This window comes from Mauremys mutica, chromosome 1 (genome assembly GCF_020497125.1).
Source record: "Mauremys mutica isolate MM-2020 ecotype Southern chromosome 1, ASM2049712v1, whole genome shotgun sequence".
Taxonomy (NCBI): Eukaryota; Metazoa; Chordata; order Testudines; family Geoemydidae; genus Mauremys; species Mauremys mutica.
Window position 1 is genome coordinate 203,947,198 of NC_059072.1, and position 19,266 is coordinate 203,966,463.

A 19,266-nucleotide genomic window follows, 5' to 3' on the forward strand; every position below is an offset into this window, starting at 1 on the left:
GTTTAGTAGGACTGGATCTCTTCCAAACAGGAAGTTTTGTCCATAAATGGGTTAAGAGGAGGGTGGGGTTGAGACATGCCACTGCTGAATGCAAAAACAGACGTCACCTACACAGCAGTTATAATAACTGAGCATTGTCACTGGCAGTCTACAACAGGAGAATTGCGCTGTAATAAAGATTTAACCAGCACTTGGAATTGGGACCAGGTCACTCACTTCCAGCATGTAGCTGTTGCCTAGATACTGTGGTGAATGGCATTCTGCACAACAGACGGACGAAGAGACTGGATAGCTCACGATAAACCCTTTTGTAATAAAAAAAGACCTGTCATCAACACTTTGGTAATCAGGGCAATTTTTTCCCCACTTAAATCCTTTCAGCCTCACACTGATGCCTAGAGACCTGCACAGCTTCAAAGCCAGAGCAGAATCTGGCCCATTGAGTGCCCATAAGAATGTTTTTTACCATGTAAAAACCATAAAGGTCAGATCCTCTGGTGCCATACATCCATTGTGTGACATCCCGGACATATTCTGGCCAAAAACCATCTTAACCTGCCCAAGGAGGATCACCGCAGTGCAAGGGGAATCCTTTAGCGAGTGGCATAGACCGGACAAAGAGGCTCTTATGCCCCTCCAGCTCTCTGCCTCAAGCATAGCAGTGGAAAGGGAACACAACCAGAAGAAAATGGACCGGGCCAGGATGCCCTGAGCTATGCTGATCCTCAGCTATAAGTTTGGATCCCTGTGGCCATCACAGCCAGGCATAAGTTAGAGCAGCCCTCGCACTGCTCCTTACACAGGGCAAGAGGACTGGCACGCATACAGCAGCAACAGGACCAGGGGAGTGGAAAGAGGAGCTTTAAAAAACACACATCCTAGTTTGTACTCTGTGTAGTTTACCTGCACTCCAGGATCTGGCCTTCTATCTGTGCTTACTTGCACATGCAAAGTTAACAGTCTAGGGAGATATTTGCATGCAGGTTACCTAAGCAGCACATATCTTGTGGGAACTGTGTGCACAGCTGTAAGCAAGTGAACAGCTGTGCACTTTTTCTGCACACAAGTTAGCCTTTGTTTTCAGAAATGTGGCCCTTAATGGTCTTTGCAATTTGGTATTGCTATGCAATACCCATGCACACCAGTAGTAAGCCAAATGAAAAAAGCAGTCTCACAGGAATCTAAAAACATTTATTTCTAACCTTGGAACATGTAGGGAGAGAATGAGTCTGTAGCTCAGATTCAATTTGGTGAGTTTGGATATCCATCCACTCAGATAGATCAAATGCATAAAGTGTCCACTGCCGTATGGCATCAGCACTCTTAGCATCATCTAGCCCCTTTCACATTCCTTACTGCTGTCTAGGCCGGATGCCTCCTCTCTTCAACCCCAGCATTGGTTCTCGACCTACCTCTCCCACCTCAAAGAGTCCTTCCACTGATCCAACCTGTTGACTGGCTGTCTCCCTCCACCCCATCGTTAGTACCAGACTTCTTTCTCCCAGTCCCTCCACGACATACAGCAACTTCCACCCTGCAGCCCTTTCACTGCCCCAGAGATCCCAGCGCTACCTGGCCCCCTTCCACACCTGCTTTCCATACCAGTGGTGTGTGTCAGGACTGGTGTCTGTCACTAACACATGGCCACACTTCATTACTTGATGAATTCCACAGCAGAGTTTCATCAGATCCAGAATATCAAGTTACGGGTAAATTAACACAACTGACGGGTTGCAAATTGGAGAATCACAGATCACTCATTTGGATTTCCTTAACCAGAACAGGCCTGATTCTCTCTCCTCCATTTCAGCCTGACAGCAACGTAACACCAAAGTTGACGGGTGCAGGCAGTGCAATGGAGCAAATCTGCAGTGGGTGTCAATTGGCACAGCTCCATGGAGGTCAGTGAAGCCACTGAAGTCAAAGGAGCTATGAGGACTTACACCAGCTGAGGTGTAAGTACAAACAAACACTGACAGACGGTCAGTGAGCACCACAACAGCCCAGTCAGCCCAGTGCTCACTGGCAGCTCTGCCAGCCAAGCCTTTGGAGGGCGGGAAGGAGTGTCCCCCCAAAAGCAGTGGCGGCTGGAGACATTATGGCTACAATGGCCAGGCACAGGTTTAATGCTTGCAAACGTGCTGCAGGGAGCACAACTGCGGGTTGCCCTTTCTATAGCCCCCCGCAAAGTAAAGCTTGGTCTCTCACAAGCTTGGTGCTCTTTGCACATGAGAGGGTGGCAGGAACCACAACAATGCCACCAAGCCAGGCAAGCCCACTCTGGAGCACTGGATACTTTCAGTATCCGTAGCAGTCAGTCAGAGAGCACTGGTAGCTTTATTATGGCTGTCTCGTGTGTTGGACAATTACAGTTTGATCTTTAAAAGCACCTTCCCTGCTGGCACAACTTGGTCTTATGATTAAACAGACAGACAGGTGCAAGCCAGACATCAAGTACAACAACATACCATCTCTGACAGAGACAGCCCTATGAACGTGCCAAGCGCCTGGCTCAGTGGCTCTCAAACCTTTGTCCTGGTGACCCCATTCACACAGCAAGTCTCTGAGTGAAAACCCCCCTTATAAATTAAAAACCACTTTTTTTATATTTAACACTATAATAAATGCTGGAGATGAAGCAGGTTTGGGGTGGAAGCTAACAGCTAGTGACCCCCCATGTAATAACCTTGTGATCCCCTTAGGGGTCACGGCCCCCCCTTTGAGGATCCCTGGTCTAGCTGTACAGGGCCTTCCCTTTGTGGGCCCTCTCTTTGTTAGCTTTCCTTCTCAACATGAGCTCTCCTGCCTCCACGTTGGGGAGGGGGTGAACTTGGGGCCTCTACTCTCTCGAGCTCCTGGGATACTCAGAGTATATCCAGAGCCAGGAGATTCAGGCTGGGAGACAACTGTAAATATATTAGAAAGCACCACTGCTTGCTGGTGCATTCTGGTGCAGTTAGCCTGTCAGAGGCTGCACTCTAGCTCCCCAAGGTCAGCATGCAGTGAAGAGGAGCGGTGCCACATTTCTCCCCAACTAGCACAAAGAGCAGTTACACCCTGGGGCTCCCGGTGCTGGGGCAGGGTGAATATAAGTAGGTACAGGGGACAGAGTGTGGGACTTCTTTAAGGAAGATCAGTGCTGGGGTTCAAATATGTGGGCACTGTCATCTCAAACTTCTTTACTATTGCAATTTTCTCATGCAGCTTTTCTCAAATGTCTTTTTCCTTTTACATTATGTGATTCCATTTTAACTGCTGCAGATTTTCCCAGAAACAACTATTAGTTCAGGACGACTGCCAGTTTATCACAGGTAGAATCATAGAAGATTAGGGTTGGAAGAGACCTCAGGAGGTCATCTAGTCCAATCCCCTGCTCAAAGCAGGACCAACCCCAACTAAATCACTCCAGCCAGGGCTTTGTCAAGCTGGGCCTTAAAAACCTCTAAGAAAGGAGATTCCACCACCTCCCTAGGTATTCCAGTCCAGTGCTTCACCACCCTACTAGTGAAATAGTGTTTCCTAATATCCAACCTAGACCTCCCCCACTGCAACTTGAGACCATTGCTCCTTGTTCTGTCATCTGCCACCGCTGAGAATAGCTGAGATCCATCCTCTTTGGAACTCCCCTTCAAGTAGTTGAAGGCTGCTATCAAATCCCCCCTCACTGCTGTCTTCTGCAGACTAAATAAGCCCAGTTCCCTCAGCCTCGCCTCATAAGTCATGTGCCCCAGCCCCCTAATCATTTTCGTTGCCCTCTGCTGGACTCTCTCCAATTTGTCCACATCCTTTCTGTAGTGGGGGGCCCAAAACTGGATGCAATACTCCAGATGTGGCCTCACAAGTGCCGAATAGAGGGGAATAATCACTTCCCTCAATCTGCTGGCAATGCTCCTCCTAATGCAGCCCAGAATGTCATTAGCCTTCTTAGCAATAAGGGCACACTACTGACTTATATCCAGCTTCTCATCCACTGTAATCCCCAGGTCCTTTTCCGCTGAACTGCTGCTTAGCCCGTCAGTCCCCAGCCTGTAGCAGTACATGGGATTCTTCCATCCTAACTTCAGGACTCCGCACTTGTCCTTATTGAACTTCTTCAGATTTCTTTTGGCCGAATCCTCCAATTTGTCTAGGTCCCTCTGGACCCTATCCCTGCCCTCCAGTGTATCTACCTCTCCCTCCCACACACACAGTTTAGTGTCATCTGCGAACTTGCTGAGGGTGCAATCAATCTCATCAATCTAGATCATTAATGAAGATGTTGAACAAAACCAAGCCCAGGACCAACCCCTAGGGCACTCCGCTTCATACCAGCTGCCAACTAGATATCAAGTAGTTGATCACTACCAGTTGAGCCCAACTATCTAGCCAGCTTTCTATCCACCTTATAGTCCATTCATCCAATCCATACTTTTTAAAACTTGCTGTCAAGAATACTGTGGGAGACCATATCAAAAGCTTTACTAAAGTCAAGGTATATCACCACTTTCCCCACATCCACAGAGTCAGTTATCTCATCATAGAAGTTAAAACAGGCATGACTTGCCCTTGGTGAATCCATGTTGACTGTTCCTGATCACCACCTTCTCCTCCAAATGCTTCAAAATGGATTCCTTGAGGACCTGCTCCATGATTTTTCTGGGGATTGAGGTGAGGCTGACTGGTCTGTAGTTTCCCAGATTCTCCTTCTTCCCTTTTTTAAAGATGGGCACTACATTAGCCTTTTTCCAATTATCCGGGACCTTCCCTAGTCACCATGAGTTTTCAAAGATAATGGCCAATGGCTCTGCAATCATATCAGCCAACTCCCTCAGCACCTTCCAATGCACTGCATCCGGCCCCATGGAGTTGTGCATATCCAGCTTTTCTGAATAGTCCTGAACCTGTTCTTTCACCACTGAAGGCTGCCCAATGCAGCAGTCTGGGAGCTGACCTTGTCTGAGAAGACCGAGGCAAAAAAAAAAAAAAGCATTGAGTACATCAGCTTATTCCCACATCATCCGTCACTAGGTTGCCTCCCCCATTCAATAAGGGTCCCACACTTTCCCTGACCTTCATCTTGTTGCTAACATACCTGTAGAAACCCTTCTTGTTACCCTTCACATCCCTTGCTAGCTGCAACTCCAAGTGTGCTTTGGCCTTCCTGATTACACCCCTGCATGCTCTAGCAATATTTTTATACTCCTGCCTGGTCATTTGTCCAAGTTTCCATTTCTTGTAAACTTCCTTTTTGTATTTAAGCTCATCGAAGATTTCTCTGTTAAGCCAAGCTGTTCGCTTGCCATATTTGCTATTCTTTCTGCACTTCAGGATGGTTTGTTCCTGCGCCCTCAATAAGGCTTCTTTAAAATACAGCCAGCTCTCCTAGACTCCTTTCCCCCTCATATTAGCCTCCCAGGGGACCCTGCCCATCAGTTCCCTGAGGGAGTCAAAAGTCTGCTTTTCTGAAGTCCAGGGTCCGTATTCTGCTGCTCTCCTTTCTTCCCTTTGTCAAGATCCTGAATTCTACCATCTCATGATCACTGCTGCCCAGGTTGCCACCCAATTCTACTTCCCCTATCAATTCTTCTCTGTTTGTGAACAGCAGGTCAAGAGGAGCACGACCCCTAATTGGAAGCTGTCCCCAACACTCTCCAAAAACTTCTTGGATTGTCTATGCACTGCTGTATTGATCTCCCAGCAGATGTCAGGGTGATTGAAGTCCCCCATGAGAACCAGGGCCTATGATCTGGAAACTTCTATTAGTTGTCCAAAGAAAGCCTTGTCTACCTCATTCTCCTGGTCTGCTGGTCTACAGGAGACACCCACCACAACATCACCCTTGTTGCTCTTGCCACTAAATTTAACCCAAAAACTCTCAACAGGCTTTTCTCCAGTTTCATACTGGAGCTCTGAGCAATCATACTGCTCTCTTACATAGACCGCCACACCTCCACCTTTTCTCTCCAGCCTGTCCTTCCCGAACAGTTTATACCCATCCATGACAGTGCTCTAGTCATGTGAGCTACCCCACCAAGTCTCTGTGATTCCGATCACATCTTGCCAGCTAATGAGCAGGACTCATTGGCTTCCAGCCTTCTACACACCACACATGGAGAAGATATATAAAACAGTAAAATCAATTATTAGGAAATAAGGTGATTAATTTTTATTTTATTACATTGTACAGTTCAGTGTCCAAAGCTATAAATGTCTGTGGAAGAAGGCAGCAGCTTTATAAACATCACTGTACCTTCCTTCTTGTTTCTGTTTCAGGCATAAATAGTTACTGAAGGCAAATCACAGCTCTGTGTAGGTGTGTCAGAATTGATTCAGCAGAGAAATATGCATGGCTGAAGACACAGCACCCCTACGGAAACAGAAGAAATGTTATACTCGGTCTATCCAATTTGTGGAAATCTCTCCTTTGATGTTTACATGACCGTGTAACAATCCAACTAGTTGCTGTAACCAATTTACCTCAATCACTTGCCTAACGTTAATCATGTACACTCAGTGTGTGTGTGTATGCATATGCATGCGCACACGCACACACACACATACTCCATATAGATGATAATCATGCACATATATATGCACACAATATTGGGGCAGATGCTCAGCTGGTGTAAATTTTCACAGGTCCATTACTATCAATAGAGCTATGACAAATTACTCCAGTAGAGGGTCTACCCCGTTACACACACACACACACACACACACACACACACACAGTGGAAATTCTGAACGTACAGTCCTTAACTCTTCACAGACCATCAGCAGTTGAAAGTGATGATTTGTGGATTTCAGGCTTAGAAGACCTATGTCCTCAATATCACAAAATACTAATGATGTCCATATGGGTATTACACTAGCAAATCAATGTATGATTTTTGGTGGATTTGACAGGCTTTTACGATTAACTGAATAAAAACAGACCACATTCAGTTTGCATATATTCACTCTTCTGCCACAGAGCTCTGACAGCATAAAATAAAAATTGAGTCAGTGTAGCATAATATAATGCACATTTTTCAAATATGTTAAAAACCCTATTTTCAGTAGAATCTTATATAGCCAAATGCTCATTATCTCCCCCCCCCCCCAAAAAAAAAAAAAAAGAAAACCCCATTATCTAAATCCGGGTAATGATGACCTTCAAATGGCATCATTTACATTAAAAGGTATCCTGCAAATTCAAAACTCCATTTATACAAATAAATTACGAGTCTCCCATTCTATTCAGATAAATGTGGTTTTACTTTATTGCTCAACATGTTTATGGCATTTAATGAATACTGGCCTTTATTTATAAAATTTTATGTACTGGAATGACATCCAAAGATTTAATAGCCATTTTAATTGCTGTTGTTGACTTCATAAGGAGCAATCTAGAAGAAACACTGGATTTTTACAGGGCAATGATCCAATGTGCTGAGTATACTGCACCAAAGTATTCCTATTGTTTATTTCTCTATTTTTAGTTCTCTCGACTCTTGCTTATGCAAAGACTTCAGGGAAAATATTACTACATTATTCTTGAGTGAGCATGGACTTTTGTGAAAGGGCACCGTATAAGAAACACACGCTTTTAGTTCAAACCTCATTAAGAAATACGCAGCATAGACATTGTCAATTTTGGAACAGGGAGTTGCAAAAGAAAGGAAACATTTCTACTTTTCCTCATTACCAGAATAAAATCCAGCGGGTCCAGATATGAAAAGATTCAAAGCCCTTCACACTAGAGATTTGGCAGAAACTTACTGTTTGACATTATCTTAAAAGGTAGTAAATGCAGTTTCTAGCATTTCTAACCTATCCTGGTAGCAGTTGTATTATGAAGCCTCTCAAACGTCTTATACGTATAATGGAAACATTGTTTTTAGTTTTATTGGTCCTCCAGAAAAAAAATGTACATGGTACATAATGTGATGTCTCTTATTTGGAGTAAAAGATCTATTTGTCTATTATAGGTATTTATTTGTCCATATCAAGGAGAGAATAAATCCTCTTAGACCGTTACTAAAGATAAAACAGAGCTGTAAAAAGTCAAATTTGTATACAATCACTACCAAATGGGTTTGTCCAGCTGCAAATTTTGGATTAGGTCTGACCATCCTCAAGATTTGAGGGATATTTGAATCTGGGCATTTAATTTGGACCCATCTGCAATATTTACCTCTTTTGGAAAATACGCTTAACACATTAAAGCCTGGATGTGTGGAGCATGAGGACGCTGCGACTGGGACATGCTTCCCAGATCAGATAGACAGATATGCACTAATTCTACTTAAGAGAGCACACTTATGGAGGGGGATGGTATGCTGAGATGCCTACAATGGCATGTGGCCCATCTGCCACTGCTAGCAGCAAATATCCCGAATGACTGGTTATGGGACACTAGAGCGGGAGGGCTCCGAGTTGCTATAGAGAATTCTTTTCTCAAGTGCCTGGTTGGTGGGTCTTGCCCATATGCTCAGGGTCCAACTAACTGCCATATTTGGGGTTGGGAAGGAATTTTCTCCCAGATCAGATTGGCAGAGACCCTGGGGGTTTTCACCTTCCTCTGCAGCATGGGGCACAGGTTAATTGCTTGTTTGAACTAGAGTAAATGGTGGATTCTCTGTAACTTGAAGTCTTTAAATCAAGATTTGCTCCCTTCAGTAACTCAGCCAGAGGCTAGGGGTCTATTACAGGAGCGAGTGGGTGAGGTTCCGTGGCCTGCCATGTTCAGGAGGTCAGACTAGATGGTTCCTTCTGGTCTGAAAGTTCAGGAGTCTAAAAATAGCAGGGTAGCTGGGGGTAGCGTGGGTGGCAACTTGTGTTAGCCACCTGAGTACGTACCCAGGGATCCAGGAAGATTTGTACTCAGGCAGCTGGCCCCAGCTGCTCCCTGTGCTACCCCTCCCTATCTACACTGCTACTTTTAGTGTGCCAGCTCAAACAGAGCTAGCATGTGTCTGTCGACCTGTGCTGGGAAGCACACTGCAAGCTGCAGTGTAGACATACCCAGAGAGTCATTTCAAATCAAAACAAAACGGACAAGTTACATAAAGGAGTACAACAAAGGGAAACAGTCCAGATGTTAGATAAACTGTCACTTAAAAAAAACACAAAAAAACCACATAACATTTAGGGAACAAAACAAGAACTATTTTGTAGGCAACCTTGTTGTGAGTCTCAGCAGAGAGGCCAAACACTGAATGGGCCGTGGAGACTGAACTGCCATTAACGGCCATCTGAGGCTAAAGCTCATGCAAACTGATAGTTTTACTAGACCACACACTCACAATTCATGCTCTGGAAGAGCCATCACAAGCCAAAAATCTTAACTGCTTCAAGATTCAGCGAGTATAACCCATCTACACTCAGCCCTTCCCCTTATTTAAAATTCCAGATTAATAAGCACCTCCACAGAAAGGGGGGAATTTTACTGTGACTCACATGGCGATTATTTTTGTTTATAAGACACACCTACTAATTTTATACTGGGTACAGGCACACATCATGAATCATTGGCATGTGACAAACCTGGACACAATGAATGTAGCACATAGCGAATCTTGAACAATTAACAATACATTTCTTTGCAATTTTCATTTCCATCCCTGGGTATGTGATTAAAAACTGTTACTCAAAACTAAAAGAGGACACTGGAAAGGTTTACAATAGTTCCCTTTTTAAAGAAGTGGAATATTTTGAAGCCACTGAATACTTAGGATCCAGACACTGCCCTCAATCAATGCATACAAACACTTATGAAATCAGTAGGAGTTTGACAGCAGATGAAAGCATATAAGGGCCTTGCACTGTAAAAGAACAAACAAACAAACCTGTAAAAGCAAGTTTCACCTAACATTTTGTATCAGGTTTTTCACCCAGTACAATCTCAGAGCACATGTCAAGCTGCTTCAAAAGTACACAAATATGCACAAGAATCCCTGAAAATGCAGCCACATATGATGTGAAATATAAGACCTGATTCTCTCTCACTCGTTCTCACTCACTACTCTGGCAGCGTAAAGGTGCCTTAAAGTGTGTGAGAATCCTTACACTAACTGTAGGAGGTAGATAATCAGAAAGTTGAAAGCAGAAAGCCAACAGGAATTTGGCCAGGACATCAGGGTGAATACTAACAATATTGCCAACTCCCAGCACTCAACAATCATGAGATTTTTATTATTTTAAAAATAATAAAACAGGGTGTTTCTTTGCCTTCTGGATGCACCTGACCACAATTCTGAACTTTTCTTTGCAACCATGAGATCTAGAAATTTACTTTTTCTTTTTAATGAAAGCCAAGATTCCCCCATAATCACTTGACTCTAGGAGCTGGGGCTACAAGGAAAACATCAAATATCATGAGACTTTCAATAGAATTGTGAGAGCTGGCAACACTTGTTCCCTTGCCAGAAATAGCACAGTAATGCGATTGGCCTCTCTTCTTTTTCCTCCAAACGATGGGCAGTCCCCACAGCAACACCTCTCTCTGCTATGACACTGGTTCAGCATTGCCTCAAAAGGAACAGTGCCACCTGCTGAATCACTCACCAGCACTTCTTGCAGCACCCTGAATTTTCCTTGAAGGTACTTGTTGGAAGTGTTCACCAGGCCTTTCCCTGCTTAGCCTATGAAAGCTGGTGAGATCACAGCCCATAGTAGTATGGTCACACACAAATTATGATTATCGTAGTACCTAAAGACAGACCGAGAATGAGGTCCCATTGTGTAAGGCACTGTACAGACACAGTAGTAGATGGTCCCTGCTCTTAAGAGGTGACAAGCTAAATAGATGAGACAGACACAGGAGGGTACCAGGCTCTAACGTACAAGCAGAGAGAACAATGTGATCTTAGGGCCACTTCTATTTAATTTTGGGGGTGAGATTTTGTTGAGAGGGAATGGGAGAGGCAACACTGAAGGGATGAGGTGAGGGGGATAGGGCAGAGGACAAAAAGGAGAGAGCAGAAATGGGAAGCATAGAGGGCAGATGGAGTGATGTTGAGGTGAAGAAACGATCGGGGGTTGGAGCAAACAGCCAATCGGCACAGGGGAGAGAAAATCCAGAGTCAGAACTAGGATGTCATTTGCACCTGGGGTCGTTGCTGAGGCTGCCCCTCTGTCTGCTCCCACCAGCTCCAGTATCTTTGGTCCTTGGTGTTGGCTCCTCCCTAGAATTTCTTTCTTCCAAGTACACGTGGCTCAGGGGAGGGGGCGCCACATGCGTCCTAGTGTCCCTGAAGGGGAGGAGGATCATTCCTGCACATTCCTGCACACTTCTAGGGAGTGCATAGGAGGGGAGAGTGGTAGTCCCAGCTTGGCCCCATCTAATGAAATTGTTCTCTTCAGTAAGGGAATTGCTTTTACAAACGGTGAATGAGTAATATTTAAAAGGAAGAAAATAAGGGGGATAACGTATGGTTAAGTACAATGGAACCTGACACCTCTCAGAGGCAACACCTCATCTCAAGCAACGTAAAACAGTTTATTTGTTGCTTTATCTCCATTAAATGTCCACTTGTTGGCCACTGAGTGGCCTGAGGAGGGGGTTCATTTCAAGCAGATTTCACTGCTATTTGGAACTCATCAGCATGGGGTAGGTAGTGCTGTGTCCCTCCCACAGGGAACAGAAGCAGCGGCAGTTGGCTCTAGTACAGCCAGTCAATATTTTTCAAATAAAACGTTTTTTTCATCAAAAAGAGGCATCCTTTCTTCAGACAGCTTTTCTTTTCGACAAAAAAGTCAATATTGTCAAAAAATTGTGGAAAATGTCATGTTCTTTTAAAAATATATATTTCTTAAATCCAGGTTTTCAGAAAAAAGAATAAATTCTAATAACCATTTTGATAACACTTTTGATCAAATTAAGAATATCTATTATATATATATATATATATATATATATATATATATATATATGAAAAATTGGTCAGTTCTGAACACTCCAGAACACAAAAACATTGAAATTTTCCCATGAAAATAATTTTTCCACTCATTCTAATGACCAGCCATTCTGGTTTATGGGGCAGGAAAGAAAGAAGCTACCAACACTGGATCTGCCTAATTCTGTGGGCTGGAGGGAGGGCTAGAGAAAGAAGGTATTGCTGCCTGATATTCTTCTTATGGTCCCCGCACTATCCTGCTTCTCTGGGGCTAGAAAGGAGAAAGAATAAGCAGTGGCTGCCTGATTTTCCTAACTCCAAATTCACCACCAGTCAATTTTCTTCTCAAATCTTTAGTAAAAAGATATCTACATTTTGTTGAGGCACTGAATTAGGTTTAATTATAGGGTTCCCGGTATTTTATAACTGGTATTTTAAAGAGAAATTTTTTAATTTGGCTTTCTTTTAAAGTCAGTTTGTTAGTACGGAAAAGGGCCCACTGAATGAGAAGCATGTTTATTTCTATAGGAACAAAGAACATCCCTGTTGAAAATGCCTCCTTTAACACACTTGAAAACAAACATCCGATCACCAGCCATTCAACCCTCTCTATTCTCCAGCATCACAACAGGAGCAGGCGACAACACAGTTAATGACATACAGGCAGACTCAGAACAACATGAAATGCATATTGACTGGCTGTGATTCATTTTACAGGCTATGAACCAGGTTGGAACCTGATTGGTTCACCAGGTTTTGGAGTCATGAGGACAGCCAAAGCAACAGGTCAGGGCTCAACCAGCCACGCTCCTCTTGTTTTTATAAACAGTGACACACACCACACATTAATTTGGTAATGACAGGCACCTGACCATCACACAATGCATCCAAGATAACCACACACCTCAGCCAGTGTTAGTCAATTTATCCTCCCACCAGTTGATTGTCCAAATGCCAGATTAAAAGATTAACGTTTTAAAGAGCTAAATACTGAACTGGATTCTGAGCTCTGAGTGACTCCAAATGCAGAGCCCCTGGATGTTTGAGGGGAGAGCGGGAGGGACATAATACTCTAGCAAATATCAGAAGGGTGTAAACACACAGGAGTGAGAGCAATTAGTTAGGGATGTAGAAGGTGTAAAATTAAGAGCAGTAGGATGACATTAAGAAAAGGAAAATTTAGGATGAATATAGCGGGGTGGTCACTCGCTCCTGCCTGGAAGGGATTAAGACAGCCCTGGAGAGGGCTGGAGCAGGGGGCGGAAAGCTGGGCTGATTGGGGAAACAGCCTCAGCTGTGGCCATGCCCCAAGTGGACCCAGTTGGCCCTATAAAGGCCAGGGAAGCCAGGAGCAGAGAGAGAAGGGCCTGGCTGCAGGGAGCTTAACCAAGTGCCTAGAGTGGAGGAGGGCTGAGGAAAGGCCAAGGGAGCCGAGGAGCTCCAGCCTAGGAAAGCCCCAGGCTGCAGGCCTAGCGTAAGGCCAATGGGGCACTTGGGTTGCAGGAGGCAGCAGGTCCAGACCCTCCTTGCCTGTGATGAGTGGCTCATACACTGCAGTCTGCCTCAGTGAAGGGGGGCTAAGTGGTGACTGGCAGTAGCCAAGGGTGAGGTGGGGAGAGGGGGTGGGGGTTCCCCTGGGAGGGGAGACCCTGAGATTGGGGGTTACTGCCAGAGGGGCAGCACCCCAGGGAAAGGGGCACCGGGGTCCTGGTAAGGTGGATCACCGGCCTGCAGAGGGCACTCTGATGGCTGGAGAGCTAATTCCCGAGATGACCAGCAGGAGGCGCTGCAGGGGTGAGCCTGCATCAGTTACAATGAACATCAGGGAAAGCGTTCTGAAAGGTAGCTTGAATTAACAGGAGAATAGTCTCCTAGGAGAAACAGTGGAAGCCCCCATGCTTGGGATATTTAACATTAGACAGGACAGCTGTACAATAGGGAACTCAGTGGCAGGAATATAGAGTTTATGAGTCTTTTCCATCTCATTTCTAGGAGGCAGGTTCTCAGTAAATCAGCAGAACTCCACTTGTATATCAATTGATATACACCAGCTGAGGATCTGCCCTATGATTTGCTATATTGCCACTGCCTAAGGGGGGCAAAATACCATGTTCAGCTGTGCCAAATCAGAATGGCAGGAGACAGTTTTTTTTTTAAATTCCATGCCAGGCTGAGTATATAAATAAATAAAGGGGACACCAGCTCCTCAACAGACATTAAGTTACCTCTGCATGTAGATATATATATATATATATATATATATATATATATATATAGTCAAAACATTTCTTATAAGGCATTTCCTACTTGTATGCCTTTTATTCTGAGATACCCTTCCTTTCTCCTTCCCCTGAGCTCTTATCTCCTTGCACATGTTCTGCCTCACAAGAAATAACCATAACAAACTGTGATTTATAGCCAACTTGGAAAATGTGATGACGTCCAGGGTTCCATTTGAATTCCTTTACGCTTGCAAAGTTTAGACACTGTCCTAAAAGCTGCCAAAGCATTCTTAGCAGGAAGTCAGCAGAAAAGGAAAGATAAGGATACTGCTGGGGCTTGGATACATTCCTTGCCATGTGTTTTGTTTTCTTCCCTTTCATGCTTTAATATTCAACTAGAAAAGAATCTTCCCTAACTTAAGCTTCCCATTCTTCCCCTCCGCTTCCCCCCAAACAAAAAACAAAACCAAGCAGTCTCAAAAATGTTTTCTTAACCAAAGCTAGGCCAGGGGTAGGGCAGTGTTCAGGGAGCACCAGGGGTGATGATTTAATATGGAATTTTTAAATGGTCATTTAAAGAAAACTTGTACATGATTTGGAACTATCAAGCTGCACGCACAGTTAGGTTATACCACCATGTGATACTGCTACCGTTAATCTCGTGCTCAGTCCCCCCAACCTTTCCCTCCTACTTGCTGCTCTGCTGACTCGTAACATTATGTCTTGAATTAGATTGTAGGGTCTTTGGGGTAGGGCCAAACTGGTTGGGAATTTTTTTTGTAAAGTCCTTATTTCAGCCAAACCAAAACTGTAAAACAGTCTGGTTTGACAAATTTCCCTGAGTGGAATAGGTCAAGAAAAAAAGTTGATATTTTCAAAACAAAATGTTCAAATGTCCAGTTCAAAATGACTTTGTTTCAAAATGTAAACTAGATTGATTAGGGGGAAAAAGTAAAAGTTGAAACTGGAATGAAACATTTCAATTTAGAAATTGCAAAATGTTTTGATTGACCAGAAACCAAAAGGGTTTTCAGTTGCTCACTATTTTTGAGATTTCAGCCTTTTGTCCCAACTCATGATGGAAAAACATTTTCAACTCTCCGAGCTATTCCCAGGATGGGAAAACTATTTCCTGACCAGCTCTAGAAGGTCCACCGACGTACTTATACTGCACAGTGGGGCCTCACTCCTGGCTGTAGTTATAAAATACTTGAGACACAAGGTGGGTGAGGTTATATCTTTTACTGGACCAACTTCTGTTGGTGAAAGAGAGATGCTTTCGAGCTACACAGCTCTTCTTCAGGATCTCATCAATTACACACAGAGGTTGGCCCAATAACAGATATTACCTCACCCACCTTGTCTCTCGAATATCCTGGGATCAGCATAGCTACACCACCACTGCCAGGGGTGAAAGTAATTGAAAGGACTTACCGCTATGCCGGAGTCCTGGGTGGGGGCATGGCCTCAACCGGAAGAGGTGTTTAAAGGCCCTGGGGCTCCAGCTGTGGCTGGGAGCCCCAGGGCCTTTAAATCACCCCGGAGCTACCAGCTGCAGAGGCGGCTGGGAGCCCTGGAGCTCAGGGGTAAAATAAAGGGCCCAGGGCTCTGGCCGCCACGGAGCTCTGGGCCCTTTAAAGTGCCGCCCGAGCCCTGCTGCTGGAGCTCCGGCGGCGGCGCTTTAAAGGGCCCGGGGCTTCCCACAGCGGCTAGAGACCTGGGCCCTTTAAATCACTGCCGGGGAAGCCGGTCCAGTCCGGCATGGTGTACCAGCTCTCGCCAGTACGCCGTACTGGACCATACCGGCTTACTTTCACCTCTGACCACTGCAAAATAAAATATTTATCTAAGAATCATCTTGGGCCAGATAGCCCAGTACAGTGAGGCTGCTTTCCACTGCACCACTTACCTAAATTGGCCCAGAAGCTGGTATAAATAGACCAGGAAGAATCTCCCAAGCAAGACAGTGATCTTCCAGTGGGCCCAGAGATGATATATGGGGCACTTATGCCACGTCCCGTTCCTTATTACAGGCTTGGTAAGCAAGAAGGGAGGAAAGAGGATGTGGCCAGAATGTCCCTGTGCATCATAGGGGCATAGAACTGGAATGGACGTCCTGGGTCACATAGTCCCTCCCCTGTTATCACAGACAACCCCGTCATATAATCCCCTCATAAACGTATCATGTTCCTTCTTAAAGCTAATTAAGTTGTTTGCCTCCCCCGCATACTCATATTGAGATGCTGTTCTAGAACCTCATCCCTCTGATGGTTAGAAATCTTTTCATTTCCAGCCTCAATTGATTTATGGCCAGTTTATATCCAATATATATTATTCTTGTGCCAACATTTTCCTTTGACTTAATTAGCTCTTCTCCCTCCATGGTAGTTACATCTCTGCTGTAATTAGAGAGCGCAATCATAACCCTCTCAACCTTCCTTTTGCTAGGCTAACCAAGCCACGCTCTTTTAGACTCCAATCCCACAACTTGCACCATGCTGAGTTCAGCCGTACCCATGGATCTGGACCATTGAGAATAACAAAGTCAGCCACCAGTGAAGGGAAAGTTTTAAAATGTCTTACATTTGCTCTTTTCCCCATTGCCAGCTAAATAAAACTTGCAAAACCTGCCTCTGGTTACCACTAAAGTTGTCTTTCCTTTTCACACCTACATTTGGTGGCACAAATAATTTCTGTCACTCTCTTGTGCCCTAGTATGTGTGGCCTCATTTTTGTTCCTGCCATGACTCCTGGATGCAATCTAGGCCATTTAGATGTCCAAATACCTTACTGAGAAACCCAAGTGACAGTAAACTCACCTTCAATTATCTGAGCTCACAATTGTGTGGGTACAAAAAGGGAGGCTCAGTGAAGATCTCACTGATAATTTGGCCTACAGAAACTAGTGCACTCAGGCTGCTAACTTATACTTGCACTTCTACATATTGTGCAAAGCATGCTGATATGTTCCTCTCACTTACATAACAATCCTTCTGGCCCATGCAGCCATCAAATTGGTAGGTTACTTGTAGAGCAGGGTCAATAATGCCAAAAAAGAGATGATGAGCATCCATTCCAACAAACAGCCCTAATTTGCCACAACCCTTTAATTAATTTTCCACAAACTGTTGCATGAGCACATTTGTCTTCACAAAACTGTCTGCAGAAACAGAAAGCATTGCAAATGCCCACCACAAATATGTATTTGTACAAATGTCATGGGTAGAAGTGTTCATAGCCATCCTTAAAGTTTGTTGCAGGTGTGACAAATCACACCATAGGAACCATGAACACTCAGACAATAGTCATGCTGAAGAGTAGAACTGAGTGAATACGTGATCTTTTAGGTCAGTGGATGAAATGATTCCTCCCCGCCTAAAAAAACGGTTAATTTCAAACTGAAGCTACTTTTTTTCCCCTCACCAAAACAAAACTGGAAAAAAAATTGTTCAGATCATATGAAATGATATTTTCAAACAAAACAGTTTATTTCCAAATGAAACATCAAAATGATTCATGTAGAAAATGTCAAAAATGAACTATTTAGACTTTGACAAAGGAATTCCACATTTTTTATTCAAGCAAAATGAGTTGCCAAATTCAACCCAAATTTAAGAATAGTTTCAGTCATCTCAAAACTGCAACTTACTAGTTCATTGAAAAAGTTTCACCCAGATATTTTGAATAATGGGTCAGCAACCCATACGCTGAAATGTATTCACGAATACATTCCGCTAACAAATAAATTGGTCAGAATTTAAACTTGCTCCTGGATAATTTGTGAACAGGAAAGGGGTTAAATATGTCACAAATTACTGGCTAAAAATAGATCCCCCCAGCTTTAGTCATTTGCATTTGTCTCTGTGCTGCTAGTAATATTGGCACAAAAGACAGCAGGAGCTTTTGTTTATTCTTCCTGCTTCTAGTTCTCCAGATGTTCAAGTCAAGCTCATTTTCTTTAAAGCTTTATTTACATATTTGATGAAATCTCAGCAGAATGTCTAAACTGACTAAAGTTACTGACGTACTATAAGATGACCATCTAGGTCCCGAGAGTTCTAAACTTGTCCAGCATATCTTTCCAGCCATCAAGTACATAAATAACTTATTCTATTCAGTAATGTTATGCCAAAGAAGAGGCTCCCACAAAAATGTCCTCCCTCTCCCAACCAGCGGTAACCACCACCTACCAGGATACAACTGCTTGCAGAGGAGGAACTAAATCATTTGTTTTCCTAGTTAAACAGTGCTTCAAATCAGAACTACCAGGGAAAGCAGCACCACTTAGCAAACAAGCTTATATTAAATGGACTTGCTGGAAATGCTTTTACTTGATTTCTGAAAAAAACAGATGGAGTATATAGCACAAATAGCATATGGTTCAACTTGTGTCATTGGAATTGGGGCTGGGGTTTGAGACTTGCAGGGAGAAGAAGAGTTTTATCCTCCCTTGTGATTTGTTTTTAAATATTTTATTCTTTGTGCAATCCAGTCTATTCCAGAGATGAGAATGAGCCCTTCAAATATATTGTCAGAGCCCCAGGGATAAGACAGCTCTGGGGGCGGGGGATGATTTAACGATTCCCAAAGAGTGGGTGATCTCCATAAAGAACAGAGATTTCACCCCAACATTTTCTATGACAGTAAGCACCAGCACAATACAATCCTGTCATGTTAACCTTGAAATTCTAGCAAATAAGTGGAAATTGCATCAGCTGTGGACTTCTTCCCAACAGGAGAGAGTCACGGCCTTTTCTGTGGGTGAGAGAAGGGAATGGAGAGTAGACTTTTACAGATTGCAGGTGGACTGGATAGCAGAAAAAGGACAGCCAGAGAACTAGCACCCTGTATCAAAGACTTAATAGGTTATTACTGTACAGTGCTTAACCCTGCTTGATAGACAAATGTGTCATCACCACATTGTGCTTTTGAATGGCTCTCAACAGCCACTAGTTACCATCTCTTCTTCTATAGTTCCCTTAAATAGAAATACATGAGTTCCCAGCTGTACGGTACAATAATCATACCCCAGTGGCAGGGCTGGATTAACTCTCCTGCGGGCCCAGGGCTATTAGATTTTGTGTAGCCCCTGTATACAAGTCTTTCTCCTGGGAGGGAGTTTCGTGCAGGAGGGGACTGGGGCAGGGGACTGGGGTGCAGAAGAGGGTGTAGGGTCTGGGAGGGAG

The 19,266-nt window shown here is 44.0% G+C and overlaps 1 long non-coding RNA gene across 1 annotated transcript in view; it reads right to left on the bottom strand.

Annotated features, from left to right (window-relative positions):
* Nucleotides 1-6,222: 6,222 nt before the first annotated feature.
* Nucleotides 6,223-19,266, bottom strand: part of LOC123352399 — a 73,686-nt gene continuing 60,642 nt past the window's right edge. Inside the window, exon 3 of the long non-coding RNA XR_006574163.1 lies at nucleotides 6,223-6,346. This is a non-coding gene — a long non-coding RNA (uncharacterized LOC123352399). The remainder of the gene's footprint in view (nucleotides 6,347-19,266) is intronic.